Below are 17,359 nucleotides of genomic sequence, written 5' to 3' on the forward strand. Positions count from 1 at the left end.
GGGCCAGGGGCAGGATTTTCCCTGCTTCCTCCAGGGACTGGGAGCACTGAGATGGAGACTCTCTTGCTCATAGAAGGCATTGATGGGTCTTCTAATGGGTAGCTGCGGATACAGGTGGAGGCATCCCAGGTACCAGGGATACAGATACAGAAAGTCAACCAAACCCCTGCCCCCATCCTGATCCCATCACAGCCTTCATGACCAACCTTCTGTGTAGTCAGACACAGATAGACTGGGCTCATATCCTACATTACCTCTTACTGGTTGGATCAGGCATGGTTCCTGAGCCTCAGTTTCCCCAACGGCTACTGACAACTCCATGAAGATTTTGTTTTAAAGAACTTAATGAAGTTAAGCCGTTTGCTGCAGGCCTACAATCCTAGGTATCTGGGAGGCTGAGGCAGGACAATCACAAGTTCAAGACCTACCTAGTCTTCAGACTGACTTCAAGGTCAGCTCAAACAACTGAGTTAGACCCTGTCTCAAAACAATAGTAAAAACAGATCTGGGGATGTAGTTCATTGGTATAGCTTTTGCCTAGTGTACGTGGACTCTTAGGTTTGATCTCTAGAATTGAGAGTATGTTTTCAATAAATGTTTGTGTTGTCTTCTCTCTCTTTACCCCTCCAATGATGTTCTGCTCACAAGGTATCGTGACATTGAGCAGTTGCCCCAGCGGCAGAGCTGTTTCCTACACAAACAGGCCAGTGAAGTGAATGTATTCACTGTTTACATTATGCAGACAAAGCGTCCTGAGTCTCTCACTGAGACAAGAATGGTGTATATGGTACACTTAGAAGCAATAGGTTCTTTCAGAAACTTCCAGAACCTCTTGTCATAAGCAAGGGCTGTCCTTGGGTCTCCCTCCAAGGAGTTTTGAGTTAGGCAGCAGGAGAGGTTTAGTTTACTGTGCTATGTGCTCCTCCCCACCCCACCCCACCCCACCCCCAACCTGGCTTATATTAAAACTACTGACCAGGCAAATCCTCTTCTCTCCTTGTCTCCTAGACCCTAGATGGATCTGGCCAGGAGGCCCATTAATGAGAAACATGATCTAAGCCTGGAAAGGCTTTAATACTCTAGAGGGAAATATTGTTTTTTCCACATTTTAAAAAAGTGTTTCTATTATCTCCCTCAAGATAAATTCCGGCTATTTACTCTGAGCCTCCTCGATGAAAGAAGCATATGTGTTCCCCTGGGGCGTCTTTCTTGCCTGATAACCTCATAACCAGATTGTAGATGAGTATATATCAAGATGCTTGTTACGGCACCTCTTCTCTCAGGTGTGGGGATAGATGGATGAGGACGCGTTGCAGGTACTCAGGATGTAAACATCTTCGGTCCTTGCTTCGAGGACGGGCTACTCCTTCATGAGTGACTTCCTTGCCTCCTCACACGGTGCCATTGGTTATAAAGCATTGCATATGACCCCCTGCCCTCAGAATCAGGGCTATCGGGATTCTCTGAACAACCTTTGTGGGGGAGACTACAAGGCACAGCTTGAGGGAACCATGCCTGTCTCATCCTGATTTCATGAGGCCCCTTGAGATGTCTCTTCTTCCTTTTAGACATAGCACCTCACCTTTTCCCTCATGGGCAGTCTGAAGGAGAGGCGGGGCACCAGCAGCTGTACTGGAGTCAACCCTTGCATGCTTGGGCCAGGGGTCTCTCTCTTGCCATGTCTGCTTGACATGCTAGGGTTTGATCTGGAAATTCGGGCTGAACATGTGCAGGCAGGGTTCTGTCAGTACTCAAAGGATGTGGGCTTCCTTAAATTGGAGTTAACTACTTTTCTTGAAAGGATCATGCAAGACTGAGAGATCACGCTAGCATCTCTATACAAGAAAAAAAAGCAAACATGCAGACCCAAACAAACATTCTCCTGAATCCCAGGCTGACCTCGAACTCTCTTTGTAATGCAGATGACCTTGAACTTCTGAACAGCTCTCCTGGGTGCTGGGATCATAGATACACACCACCACACAGAGTTTATGAATAGCGGTGCAGACTGAACTTGAGGCTTCGTGCAATGCACACTACTATCGAAACCATATACACCTCCAGTCCCCGGGTACGTTTGCATTTATGACATATACCTATTTTCTGGCTAGAATGTGGAGTTGAGAGCCTCTTTCTTTTCCCTTGCAAACTCACCCCCAGCCTCATCTGCCTAGAGGAGCTCTTCCCTAAAGACTCCTTGTTCTTCCTGGGAAGCACTCAGCCTGCTCAGGGCTACAGGCTTGGAGACAGACCACTGTTCCTGAACCCATGAGATGACTCAGCAGGCAGAAGTGCTCACTGTGGAAGTCCAATGACCCAAGTTTCATCCCCAGAACCTATGTAAAAGCTTGATGTGATAGCCCACGCCTATAGTCCTGATACACCTACAGAGATAGGAAGGGAGGCAGATGAATTGCTTGAGAGCTTATGGGCCAGCTAGCTGGGAGTTCTGGGCACAGGCTTCTCATCCCTGGTGTCTGAGAGGCTGAGGCCAGAGAAGGGCAAGTTACTGGCTAGCTTGGGATAAAAAGTGCGTGCACAGCCAGTATGGGCAAGACCCTGCCTCAGAATTTCAAAGCAGGGGTGTGGAGGGGTGGGCAGGCCACCGGGAATGCAGTTCAGTGGTAGAGTGCTTGCTCACCAGGCCTTCGTTTCAGTACTCAGTACTGGGGGAAAAAGTAGAAGGAACACCGTAGTTAAATTTGGTACAGTGATGCATCCTGTAATCTCAGCCATCAGATGAGGCAAGAGAATTTTATGGGTGGCCTGCACTCCTATGCTCTTAGTTACCCTTCCCAGTTCCAGGTGATCATTTCTCCACTTTCGGTCGGTTTTTTTAAAATTCTGGGTGTTTCATTTAAATGACACTTTGTGCCTGCTTTCTTTCACTTGGCATGTTTTTGAGGTTCGTCCATGCCGTGGCACATATTAGTGTTTGTTCTATATTATTATTTATTACCATTTTATCTATCCACCAATAGTGCACAATAGCATTGCTGGGGCCACCCCCTTTCTGTTTGTGCTTCCACATACCAGAAAACTGAAGCATCTTAAGTGATAGCAAAGATACGTTGTCAATGCAAAATATAAACTCTAGGGGAGAAGGAAGATGTCAAGCATGGCCCAACCCTAGAGCACAACACTATCAAGTGGAGGCTTCGCTCTTTTTCTTGACCATCATGCACAACACACATCCATGAATATTCATGTCCAGACCTTTGTGTGGACACACATTTTACTTTTTCATGGGTAAATACCTAGGAATGGAATTGTTGGGTCATATACTCCTATTTTATGTATTTACATTTATTGTATATTCTATATCAAACATTTGAAAACAAAGCATGAAGCTATTTTCCAAAGAAGAAGGTGACTGCATTATTTTGATGCCTCTCCCAAATGCATGAGCTCCCATGTTCTCATGTCTCAGCAGCATTTCTTTTTTTGTTGGGGGGGGGGAGGTTTCAAGACGGGGTTTCTCTGTGTAACAGCCCTAGCTGTTCTGGGACTCACTCTGTAGACCAGGCTGGCTTTGAACTCACAGAGACCCGCTTGTCTCTCCTCCCGAGTGCTGGGATTAAAGGTGTGTGCCACCGCCCGGCATCAACAGCATGCTTTATTTCCTAACACTTCCCCCCTCTTGCGTTGGGGCTTGAGCAGAAGACCTTGCTCATGGCAGACAAGGGCTCCACCACTGAGCTGTATCCCAGCCTACCTCAGTTTGATGGGAAGAAACTGGAGAAGGTATAGATTTTAGGGGGGAATCAAATTTGTGCAGCCACTTTGGAAAATGGCTTGTCACCGTGCTAAAATGCTAAACGTGGAACACATGATGTATACAAACTTAGAAAGCATGCTATACAGCCCAGAAAGTTCATTCCCACAGCTACTCTGGGTTCTGTGGGTGTCCATATAAACAAGATGTCTTGTTTGTACTCCCTTTGCCAGTCACCCACAGAGAACAATTTTGGATTCATTCACGTTGTCTTTCACCTGACCCATTCCAGGTTTCCAGGAAACAGGAGTCTCAATCATCTTTAGTGTAAGCCTCCAAGGAGGACCTAGAGTGTCCTAGTAATATAGCAGGCTTGTTGCAAAGGAAGGCAGGGCTTCACCTGAGAGACAAGGAGGAGCAGCTCAGCTGTATGTGGCTAAGGCTCTGACATTGTCTGAGGCTTCTCTTTTCCTGCTCCAATGGTGTTTCTCTTTCCTTTGCTTTGAGCTCCATGCTTTGAGTGCCATTAGCAGCTCTTGGGGTTGATTCACTCCCTGCTTATGCCCGTTGTTTTCTGAAAGCCTGCTAGCACCTTCTATTCCTTCCAGGAAGTGATAGGGGGAGGTCAGCACATTTTGTAGAGAAGCAGCTGTGGTCAGGAAGCCAAGCGTCATCCTAGCAGATCCTTTAGCCCATGGATCTCTTTGTTCCAGGCCAAGGGTTGTCGAACAAAGTGGCTTATCTTTCTCTTTGGAGCTACGAGGCCAGTGTCCAGGTGCATCTGTTTCCAAACAACCAGGCCTGGCTTCACTCAACACAGGGCTTCCTCCCTAGTCCTCAGTGGGCTGTACTTTGGGGCGACTGAAAGCCTCAGATGAGGGTGAGGCTGCACCCCCCAAATCGTCTTGCTTGCAGCTGTATTTTAATCAACGGAGTGAGACTTCTTTGTGCTCACTTAACAGGTGAACTTGAGAACCACCTGGGGGATTAGGTGTCTCCTGGGTACTCATCTGTCCTTACTTCCTGCCTCAGGAAATTGAGCTTGAGGAAGAGAAGGTGGCGTTGCCAGTTCTGCAAGCCGCATTATTAATTGCCACGCTTCTGGAGGGGTGTATATTGCAGACCATAAGCTAAAAAGGGCTTCCCTTTGCAAATCCCTATTTTCTTCTCAAGTTGTCTTCAGGTGGGGGCCCTTGGAAGCCTCATTTAGAGCTGTAGAAAGTAGCCTGTGCCATCGGACATCTCAGCTTTTTCTCACAGTTGGTGGCACATGGCAACCTTGGAATCCATAGTATGTATGGGTCTTGAGGGTGGGGGGTGGGGAGGAAAGCCATGCGTTAACCAATTGCATTGCTATCTCAAAATCAAGAACAGCATCCTCCTGGCCCAAGATGGCGGGGCCCTCCGTGTTACCTTATGGCCTCCCCGGCCCAGTTAACTGTACACAACACCACTGTCGGGGCACATTCATTCTGTATGTACAGCAAGCACCAACACCTTTTACTTGATAGCAAAGATAGGTTGTCTAGAAAAAATAGGATGTCCAAAGAAGGAAGACTTCAAGCCTGGCTCAGTCCAAGAGCGTAGTCCTATTGCTAAAACCTTCTGTGTTAGTCACTTCTCTCATGCTGTGACAAAATGCCTGATGGAGCCTCTTATGGAGGGAAGGGCTTGTTCCGGCTCAAAGGTTGAGGGACACCATAGTGGGATGGGAGTGACAGCAGGTCCTGTTACAGTCACAGGAAGGAAGGATGGGAGGGGGTGGTGGGTGCTCAGCTTGCCTTCTCTTTCTTATTCAGTCACGGACCCCAGGCTGTGGGATAGTGTTTCTCACAGACAGGGTGTATCTTCTCAGTGTACTCAGTCTAGAAACTCCTTCACAGATATTCCTAGAATCCAGTACCTAAGTGAGGCTAGATCCTGTCAAACTGATCAGTTCTAACGGTCACACGTTCCCATTTCTCGGGTCTCCTGGCAGTGGTATTGACTTCCTTAGAAGCCTGGGTTCCTAGACGGTTATAAGGGAGCTGTAGCAATCTGAAGCTCCAAGTCTGTGGCTGGAGAACCTTAGACTCAGTCTTATTTCTAGAGACCCTGGCTATGCGGGGAAAACCGAGACTCAAAGCTAAGCTGAGTCTAGGCTTCTGGATCAGGTCTGCAATCTTAACTACTCTTAAGGATGAGGCAAGAGAGGTCTAAGTTTAGAGCCTTCCTGTACTACAAGGTGAGCCCAAGATGGGGCTTAGAAACCTGGAGACCTTATCTCAAAATAAAAACAGAAAGAGAAGGTTACGAATGTAGCAGAATGGTAGAGAGCTTGCCTCGTGTCAGGAAAGCCAAAGTACTGTGAAAGCAAAACACAGCCAACCACTACCACCAAATCGACAACCACAAACTCGCCTGGAAAGACTAAGAACCACAACGCCAGAGCAGTGTTTGGTGAGAGGGAGAGTCAAACCAGACTTACTGCATTTCGTCTATTCTAGGATGCCATTGATTGGAAATGCACCATTTTATATATATATATATACACAGTATACACGAAGATGGGAAAAATGATATCTGCTAAATTACAACCCTCCGCCCATTGTTACCTTTGTTCCGATTCTGTATTTCGGAGATAAAATGTGAAGAAAGTATGTCTCTGACTCCATGAAGTAAGGTTTGCCTCTAAAGAATTGCCCCTTAAGCAGTGCCTTGGAAGAAGCGATTGGAAACGGATTCCTTTGAAGTGGCTTCATTTCTAACCTGTGGAATGTTTCTTTGCCTTCAAAATCCATTTTCTATTTATACAAGAAAATCATAGTGTACTGGAGCTAGCGGAGACATTAGTGACCTTCCAGACAGCCCCCCAGATCGATTTAATTACAGTCACACCTTGTTTCAGACGAAAAATGGTGTTTCCCAGCCTTAATTGCTCGCTCCAATCCCCACTCTTGGCTCTGGATAGCTTTGGGTTGCTTCCAACCATCAAATCCGCTCTCCTTGGTTGAAGATCTGCCACCACCAAGGCTAAAGTCACAGCAGGTGCTTCCAGTACCTTCCCAGAGGGGAGCTGAGTAACAGGGTGGGTATTGCAACCATATGGACTAAGGCCTCGGTCTCAATTTGGATAGATGTTGTGTCATGGATAGTCATTTGGTTAAGCCTTGCTCCACAGAGTGAAGCTCTAGGGAATGGGACTCTGGGGCACCTTGGGGCACCTTGCAGGCAGGCTCCAGTGAAGCATGAGGGATGGCCACTCCTTCCTAATAACGGGAGGGGAAATGTTCACATAAAGGGCAATCTAATGGACACAACACAGCCCACAGCTCCATCAGAGGGCTGCATGGGTCCTTGCCATGTTTTGCAGGCACAAGTTAAACCGTAGATAGCAGATGGTTGTGCCAGGATCATAGTAAGTTAGAACTGGGCCCAGGGTGGCATAAAGGTACCGCCTCACTGGGGTCTTTGGCTACCTCCTCTCTCTTTATCATGTTCTCTAACATTTTTGTAGCTCAGGGCTTAAGGAGATGCTTGGGGAGAAATCAGTCAGCTCACCAAGGAAGGGGGGTCAACCTCTGGACTTAGAGCACACTCAGTCTACAGTCTGTCTTTCTGCTTGGGCACACATATGGCTCCAGTAGGGAGCACACACCAGGATCGAAGGCAATAAATCCCTTGCCCTGGGGGTTCTAGTCAGATTATTTTCCATCTGTAATGTAAGTGAGATGATGAACTTGGTGAAGATTGCTTATGTAGGAGTGAGGGTGGGGAGGGGGGCTGGAGATGGCTGAGCTACTAATTCATGCAAAGACTGGGGGCTGGGCACACTTGTAAGAGTTTATTTTGTTATCACACAAGGAATTAAACATTCTCAAACATAATCTATTTTGACCTTTGCACTCTTCTCTCCCCCGTGCCCTCGGACTCCTGTGTATACATTTCATTCCCTTTCAGCTTTCATTCCACGTGTTTCCTATTGCCTCACTGACTTCCCAACACTTCTGTTTTCATGGGCCCCTTTCTAATTTTGTAGCCTACACCCGCATTCACACCCACCTATATGTCTATAAATATTCATACTCAATACACACAAAAGTGTATATATACATTGAAAGCTAAGATACATGTATGAGAGAGAATATGTGTATTTGCCTTTCTGACCACATAGCCTAAAAATACCCGGCTTAAAAAATACTGACTTTCTGAGTCACTTTTCTTAATACAATAATTTCCAGATGCACAAATTTTATACTTTAAGAAGATTTATTTTAATTATGTATATGTGGGTGTGAGCTCATGAGTGTCTTGCCTGGAGAGGCCAGAAGAGGGCATTGTACTCTGCAGATGAAGTTACAGCTTGTTGTGAGCCTCCTGAGGTGGGTGCTGAGATCTGCACCCCAGTATTCCGTGAGAGCAATGTAATGTGCTCTTACACTGACCCATCGCTCCCACCCCTGAACTTGATGTGACAGTGGAGGAAGGCAAGAGAACAGATTACTGACAGGGACAACTATACTTGACCCTGCTCTCTTTGCCCTCCCATCTCTGTCTTAGACCAGTGGGTGAGACTCAAACCGGCACGCCTCTTCTCTCACTGGTCTCAGGGCCTTTCCTCTACCTTCCACCACCACCATTAAGATCCTTCCTTAGTCCTGGGAAGACACAGCTTCGTGTTTGTAGTGTTGCTGTTGCTGCTATTTAGAGGGCTGGATTGGGAACAGCATTGGTCCAGGATGATGATTCTTAAAGGGCCATCCTCCGACCATCATCAGCATCATCTGGGGATTTGCTATAAAAATGGACCTTTTGAGTTAGACATTTTTTTTTTTTTTTTTTTTTTTTGGTTTTTTCGAGACAGGGTTTCTCTGTGGCTTTGGAGCCTGTCCTGGAACTAGCTCTGTAGACCAGGCTGGTCTCGAACTCACAGAGATCCGCCTGCCTCTGCCTCCCAAGTGCTGGGATTAAAGGCGTGCGCCACCATTGCCCGGCTTGAGTTAGACATTTTAAAGGCAGGATCTGCAGTCTGTTTTCACAAGCCCTCTTGGTTGTTTGGATGGAAGTTTGGTGGTGGCTCTGAAACCCCAGAGCTGGGGGTTTTTCAGGTCTAGCTAAACTTCTGAACCACATAGCAGGCCTTAAAACAGACTAGCCATCGTACCTGCAACCACTTAACCTAGGAATAGCTGCATTTACTGATACAACTTAAAAAGAATCTTTCTAAGTGATTTACATGCACCACGGAGGTAGAAAGAGAGCTCGGTCGACAGCTTGAGGTCTTACAACAGTTTCAGAACAGGAAGATTGCTTTCTCGGGGTCTGAAAGTTGGGGCAGGCTTTCCTTAGGCTTCCTGTACTCCTTGAGGTTGCTAGTGCTTTGAGCATTTGTGGGCCTCTGAAGCTCCTAGAACACCCAGAGTCTTGTTCTAGTCTCTACCTGAGCCTGGCCTTACCATCAGTATAAAAATTACACTCCAGGATTGTCTTCTTCATCTCTGCCTTCCTGTCTGGAAACACTCTAAAGAAGGAGATGATACCTATGGGATGTTACTCTCCTCCTGGGCTGTCCTGTGTCTACTGGTAAGAGCTGAAGGGTCGTCCCTAAGTTGCAGAAAATTGGTGTCTTCATTCAAGTCACCCTGGGAGACTGTTGTCATTTCCTCCTGAGGCTGGAAGACTGCTGTACTGGGATGGAGCTTGCACTTGCCTTCAGGAGGTTTCAGGTCTCCCCCCGTGGCTCCATTCTTGTCCAGCGTCATTGTCCTGGCAGCCCCTGAGTGAAAGGAGTAGAATAGGGAAATGGCACAGATGCACCCAGAAGAAGCCTCCGGAGTTCTGTCACCTGAAGTGAGCCCCCCAAACCAAGTTGTTTTTGTTCAGATGAAAATGAGTTAGAGCATTGTTGGGTAATTTTTCCCCCAGTGACAGATAATTAGGAGTCTTAATTAACTTCAACTTAGTCTACAAGTAAAATAGCTTCCCTGAGGTTGCACAGGGAGTAGGTGGCTTGTGGCATGGGAAATGACAGGAAGCCAAAATGGAGCTCAACAGTAGCATGAGTCACAGTGGCAAGCGAGCCAGTTACCTGTGGCCTCTCAGGTCGGTTCGGGTCTAGACTTAACCAATATGCATGTGTCTGCTGCAGGCCCAGGGGCTGAGAGGAGGGAACGGCTCCTAGGTCCATCCACCTGCCCCTCAGTAATATTTGGTACTTGTGCCATGAAAGCAGCTGGTTTCCTGGCACCTGCTGCCTGGCAGATGGGCCCTGACCTTTGTAGCAACTAGCAGTGTGTTAGGTAAACAAGACCCCCTGCCCCTTCCACTCTCCTGCTCCTGCTGCCAGGGAACTCTATTTTTGACAGGCTTGGACCCAGGGGACTGGGAGAGTTGATGGTGGGGGCAGAAGAGCTGGCACCTGCTGAACTGGGGGTGGGAGGCAGATGGAGACTAGAAACATGGCCTTTCACCCCAGCCAGATTTGGTCTGTCCACAGGAACCAAAGAGGCCCTCTACAGCCAGCCAAGAAACTCGGAGGATGTGGTGGGGTGGCTGAGGCTGGCAGGAGAGAAGCAAGCTGAGACAGACCAGGTCTGCAGCCGCGTGCCTGATCTTGTCACTGAGAAATTGGAGCAGATGCTCTTTGGGAGGGTCCGGGGCATGCAGCAGGGCCAGGCCCCGTCCCCAATTAGCCTGATGGATGGCTCCTGTGCTGCTAATGCGGTTAGGGCAGGCAATGGCCTGGGGAGCTGGGTGTGCAGAGACTGGCCAATACTGGGTTTGCTGTAATCGCATTTGCCTCTACACAGACGGGGTGCACAGTACCCACCCTGAAGCCCAGAGGACATTAGTTAAAGTCATTTAGAAATATATATATATATATATATATATATATATATATATATATATATATCTTTTCTTACCTTATTGTTATGATTATTTTAAACAATCAGTTTACTGCCCAGGGCACACACAAAAAGAACAGATCTGAGGCAGCATTGTGGAAGAATGCTCTGGCAGCTTGAATTAGGAGGCATGGAGGTATGGGAGGGGGTGTGGGAGAACATGTAGGAGAGACTCCACTCTGCAAGTGGAGGGAGCTTTCCATGCTGTGCGGCCTGGTGGGGAACACTGAGTCTCTTTCATTTCCCAGGCCTCACTGGCCACTGCTTATAAACAAAATATTTGGAGCTAAGGATGTCGCACATTGGGTAGAGTATCTGCCTAGCATGCACAAGGCCCTTAAGTTTCCCGAGGCCCTTAATTCAATCACTAGCTCTTCTTCATAAATCAGGTGTGGAGGAACATGTGAATCATCCTAGCACCCAGGAGTTCAAAGTCATCTTTGGCCAGTGAACAAGTTCAAGACCAGCCCAGGCTACATGAGATCCTGTCTCAAATGATGATGCTGGTGATGATAATAAGTTTTACAACTTTATTAAAAAACAAAACAAAAGCACCCCCAGAAACTGTGATGCTAAGGCAGAGCTCCCAGGGGCCTCACACCAGCTTCCTCTACTGTCACCCTCTGAACTAAATTATCAGTCTGAAGTGTTAGTTACATGAGGTGACCTGTACTTTCATATAGCTATTAGCTAAAGCCAAAGCTTTATTCATCCTTTTTATGTTTTACCTACTTCCATTTTCTGTTTAGGATCCATCCCATTTGGGATAGCACAATGCTACTTCATGTCAGGGTTCCTTATGATTCCCTTAATGGCTGAGAAGACTATCAGTGTGGCTTGAAAGTTTATAAACTACAAAATCTACCCATTTGAAACACTAAATACAAGGAGTTTTAGAATATTGGTGTCTGGTAAGCCATCCCAACGCTCTCATCACCTCGAGAAGAAATCCTGTCCTCACAGCAGCCATTGCTCATTCCCTGCTCCCCTAGTCCCTGGCAACCACTAATCTGTTCTCTGTCTCTGTGGATTTGCCTCTTCTGGACATTTCATATAAATAGAATTGTACAAGATGCAGTCTCTAGTGTCTGGTTGGGCCGGCTGTTCTTCTACAGGCTTTAATAACTTTGATTCTCATCTTTAGAAGAGAGAATTCTAGAGAAAAACATGCACAAAAGATAGACAAGACTTAACAGTGGAATTCTGGGGTTCTTCGGTTGCTTCTGTTTGTGTGTGGGGGCAGGATCTCACTATGTAGCACTGGCTGGCCCAGAACTGGATATGTCTTGTCTATTCTTGGTTGTCAACTCACTACATCTGGAACGAACTAAAACCCAAGTTTCTGGGTATATTTGTGAAGGCTTTCTCTTTCTTGGAACATTTGAGGTGGGAAGACTCGTCTTAAATCTGGGCCACACCTTCTGTTGGCAGCCTATATAAAGGACAAGGAAGGAAGAAACTCATGTTCTTTGTCTGCTTGCCCTTGTTCTCGCTGGCAAGTTCATTCCTTAGTTGGTATTAGAGTTCATTTCTTCAAGTTTCAGCCTTATACTGAAGACCAGCTGAGACACCCAGCCTTGTGAACTAAACAAACATTGAATTCTTGGACTTCCATTGGGAGATAGCCATTGTCGAGATAGTCAGATCACAGTCTGTAAGTCATTCTAATAAATCCCATATGTATAGTCATTCTACAAATGCTGTTCTTCTTGAGAATCCCGACTAATACAATAGTAGGCTTGCTTCAAATTCACAGAGATCCTCCTGCTTCTGCTTCACAAATATTGGGATGACCGACACGTGCCACTTGCCCAGTTCAACAGTGGAATTCTGGCTGCCTCGAGTTGTGCAGACTCTAAGACAACATTTCTGTCACCTGTCTGTCAAGTAGCCATGCATTCAACGTTCATCTGCTGTTCTCTAGGGCGGGTTCCTTGAGGTCTTGGTTCAATCTCCAGCATCATATAAATCGAGAATAGTGGTTCATATGCATAATCTCAAGCCCCATTATGTGGAGGCAGGAGGATCAGAAGTTCAGAGGATCTGGGGATGCAGAAGAGAACCCACCTACACCTCAACACTTTTCAGCTCATTAACACTTCCTAACCTCTCTGGTCTTCTTTCTAGTGTGAACTGTACAGTCAGGGTGATGGATTCTTTCTCCATATTGTGCTCAGAATTTTCTATTATGTGTTTGTATATGGGTGCCCAAGTCTTGGTGTATGTGTGTGTGTTGTGTGTTTTATGTGTGTGTGTATACAGCATGTATTGTGTGTATGGCGTGTGTGTATACATGTGTTTATAAGCATGTGGTGTGGGTGTGAGAGCTGAATTTCACTGCAGTAAGCAGAGATGTTTACAGTGCCTTTGAGACTCGCTCTGACCCACCTGAGCTCATCCTTTATCTCTCTCTCTGGCTGTGCACTGGCTTGCACACCTTCCCTACATCCTGCCAGGCATGTTCCCAACCCACAGCCTTTCCATTTGCCGTTCTGATGTGTCTGTGGCATTCTTGCAGCTTTTGTTTTCGTCCGGCCTGGACAATTCTTCCCTCAGCTATCTGCATAGCTTATTCCTGCCACATCTTCAGACCTCTGTGAAACGTTATCTCAAAGACTCTGTCCTCCTCATTTAAAGTAGCAACCTTCCCCCGGGTCCCTTATTCTGATTTGTTTTTCTTGGTTGCACTTCACACTGTCGGACACAAACACACAGTGTTTCATTTCTCTCTCCTCTCAGCAGAGCATAAGCTCCATGGGAGAAGGACTCATGGGTATCTCTTCTACTTAGGGCTATAACCTCAATATTTAGAAATGTGTCTAACACATGGTATATACTCAATAAATAACAGCGATGTGAATTGCCAACTCTTTATTCTCCATTCGTTATCTCCTCTAATGAGAAATCCCCCAAGAGTTAGCTTGCTCACGAATAGCCCAAGATGGAAGCTTGGTTGTACAGTTTGCCCAAGAGAAAGAATTAGCACCCATTGATGGAGAGGTAGAAACTTCAGAAAGACAAATACTGTCATTCATTCATTTATTCATTCTTGAGGGAATTAAGATTGGTTAAGTAAGTATTGTGTCAGGTTGTTAAACAACATTAAAATAATATTTTAAATTTATCTGGATAAGAACTATTTCTCTCTTTTAATCCTCCACTTTCCTAGGACTGACTGCCTTTGACTTATCTGTACACTACATGCTGAGGAGGCAGGGGTGAAAAGAAAGGGATGTGATCCTTGTTCACCTTTGACTTTTACAGTGTGGTGTGTGGCCTGACACCGAACAACCCTTTGACCTTGAGCTCACTCTCAGGATGTCACTGAGCTTCTGACCCTCTTATGCTGAGCTCCCAAGTGCTGGGATTACAGGCATGTAATTACTACCACACCCAGTTCCTGCAGTTCTTGGGATTGAACACAGGGTTTTGTGCGTGTTAGGCAAACACCATACCAACTGAGCTACACCCCCAGTTCCACAAATAACTGCAAAATTATAATCTATAACAGGCTTTGAAGGAGAAGTATAAAATGCTGTAAGAAGCTGGTAACTAGGGAAACAGATGGAGTTTGGAGGTTAGGGAAGAAAAGGAAGCACTTTCTTAGAGGCAGAGCTGTCCAGTGTCGGCATCGGTCTCTTCAGCTGAGTTTCCTTTGATTAGAAACTAGAGTATGGAGGTTCCTATTAAAAATCTAGGAACTCAGTTTATGTTTGTTCCTGGTCAAACATAAAAAGAGTAGTTTCGCATCCTCTGCTGTCAGGGCTCTATTGGTACTTCTGTGGATCCAGATGCACACCTTTAGCTTTTTAGTGGCTCATTCCAATTGATGCAGGAACCAGGGCTAGTTTGTGTATGTAGGGGTGTTAGAAAGACTTACAAATGGCATCTCCTGGCAGTAATGGCCCCTCATCTTTGCATTGTTGTTTATCTCACTGTGTTGTGCTCCCATCTTAATCTCACACAAGACTAGGCATGATTTGTGCACTAGATTGGACAAAAATTGTCACTCAGACTTTATAGAAGATGAATTAACTCCAAGATGGAGTTGCTAGGATCCAGAAGACAATCTTCTGATTAAAAAAAGTCCTTGGGTGTATGTGTCTATGTATTGGTTAGCTATTATCAAAATGCCATGTAACGTATTTTCAGACTCAGTGGCTTAAACCAACAATCATTTATTGTTACTCACAGATCTGTAGGTCAGCTGAGAAGAGGCTCATCTAGAGTGAGTTCAGACCCTAGTTTCATATTTCTCATCAATTCTGTGGATAGCAAGCTTAATCGTGGTGGTTTGAATAAGAATGTCTCCCACAGGCTCATATATTTGGATACTTAGTCACCAGGAGTGGCACTATTTAAAAGGATTAGAAGAGTTGGGAGATGTGGCTTTGTGGAAAGAAGTGTGTCAAGGGGGTGGGGGCAGGGCTTGGGGTTTTAAAAGCCCACACAAAACCCATTGTCTCTCTCCCTCTGTTTATGGTTCAAGATGGAGCTCTCAGTTGCTGCTCCAGCACCATGTGTGCCATCATGATGATAATGGACTAAACCTCTGAAATTTCAAACAAGCTCCCAAATTAAATACTTTACTTTGTAAAAGTTGCATTGGTCATGGTGTCTCTTCACAGCATAGAGCATTGACTAAGACAATGACTCTACCTTAGGTTGTTCAATTCTAGTAGCAATGTCCAGATGGCTCTGGTTCTCTTGGGACTATGGGCAATCCACACAATTTTTTTCATTATGAAGCAAGAGGTGGAAGACACTATAAAGTTTATGTTTAGAACTGGCCCACCGCTAATTCTATTTCATGAGATGCCCAAAGAAACATATATGTAAATCCAAAGTCAAAGAGAAGGGATAATTGAAAGACACATGGGAAAGGATTTGTGGATTCACAGAAGAGACAAGGAAATGCAACCCACCATGTTGATTTGTTCTTTTGTTCGCTAATATGTTTCTTCACTCTGGTCCATCCAAACAGTGTGACTGGCTTTGTTCAAGTTGTGAATGAGAAGGCAGTAATAACCTCCATGGGCAGGCCATTTCAGCAGAACATAATATGTGATGTTAGAAAGCCAAGCATGGAGACTAATGGGAATAGTGACTTCCAAGGATGGGGGCAGGGTGGAGTCACCATGTGAGCCCACAGAGGAAAAACACTCAGCTAAGAAGAATCTAGAGCTGGCTCTTGTCATAGGCACCCAGTACAATCAGCTGTGGCAGACAGTCAGGCTTGCTCTTGGATTGTTGCCCATCCCTCTAGTACTTGTTGGCTCCTCTTTGTCTTTCACTGGGTAGCCAAAAGCTTGGAATGTTTGTTTGAACTTTAAAGTGTCATATGGGGGAAGAGGAGGGGAGGGGAACAACATTATCTATACAAGTAGTATTGAGCAATAGACTGGGGATAGAATTTGTATGGGAGGTGATGGTGAACAAAGAAGAGATGTTGGACAGGGGGCCTGTAGAATAACAGCATAATGAATAATAATGGTAACAATAAGTGCTACATTTATTGATTTCTAATTGCTAATTGCTTTGCAAGAGACAAGTACTATTAATAATCAGATGCTATTTCATTCTAATATTTATTTCTTGTGTATATGATTTGTGTGTATGACACACGTGTCAGAGGACACTTTTAAGGGTCCTTGCCTTCCATCTCATTGAGGCAGGGTCTCTTTGTCATTTGCTGCTGCACTGTGTCTGCCGAGCTAACTGGCCTGTGAACTTCTGGGGGATTCTCACTGTACAAGCTGTGAGATTACAAACAAACACTATTATATTCAGGTTAATATGGGTTCTGTGGGTTTGAGTTTACGTTCTCACTTTTGTGTGGCAAATGTTTTACTCACCGCAATCTCTGCAGCCCCATCAATCCTGTTTTAGCGGCAGTGGATGGATCTCAAAAAGGGTTTCATCTCTCTGACTAAAGGCACGTAGAAAAGGAGGAACAGCGATCGCCTACTGGTTCAGCACCACGGATAGCGGTCCGCTAAGGCTGGCAGGACAGGAAAGGCTTGCTTCTACAGGATAAATTCCCAATAGCAGAATAGTAGAAATACTTTTCAGTGTATTATTTATAGTATACCCCATCATCCAGAATGAGTCTCGATAACAAGGGCCACTTTTCTTTTAAAGGACTTGGTAGTGTGTGCTGGGTGAGACTGGGAACAGCTTAGAACGTAAAAGTTTGAAGACAGAATCCGGGAAAGAACTCTGATCTTATGCATAATAAAACAGCAGTGGAAAGATCTGGGAGCTACGTTGGCTAAGAGTGAGAGACGCTTGCAGGGAGTATGTGGGTTTTCAGAGAAAGAAAAGGTCCTCGGGGAGTGAGGAAGAGAGGGAGGGAAGGTAAAAAGGGTGGGGAGAGAGATTGGAGGGAGGGAGAGAGAGAGCTATTTCAACATGCACAGGAAGAAAACCACCTTCCTTTTCCCTATCAGTCGTTCAGCAAAGCCCACACCACTGACTATGTGGGGCTGGATTTATTTATTTATTTATTTATTTATTTATTTATTTATTGTAAGCTCGGCCACTGAGCTCTGCGTATTACATGTGATCATGCCCAAATCAGCAGGGACTGCTGAAGAGAATTTTTGCAGGGCGCACTAGTGGAGACCTTCTAGAATTTGAACTCCAGCATTTCTGCTTGGTTCTCCTAATCACCTTGTCACCCTAGAGGACAGGCACGGGTCCACCTTTCCCTTTCCCTCCTGTGGTCTGGCACATTGGTCACCTACTCGGGACACACATC

General features: G+C 45.7%; 1 pseudogene; it reads left to right on the plus strand.

Moving 5' to 3' along the window:
* The first annotated feature begins 1,295 nt into the window (after positions 1-1,295).
* On the plus strand, positions 1,296-1,817 carry LOC130873496 (40S ribosomal protein S29-like; annotated as a pseudogene).
* Positions 1,818-17,359: the final 15,542 nt, after the last annotated feature.

Source organism: Chionomys nivalis, chromosome 4, assembly GCF_950005125.1.
Source record: "Chionomys nivalis chromosome 4, mChiNiv1.1, whole genome shotgun sequence".
In the NCBI taxonomy this organism is placed as follows: domain Eukaryota; kingdom Metazoa; phylum Chordata; class Mammalia; order Rodentia; family Cricetidae; genus Chionomys; species Chionomys nivalis.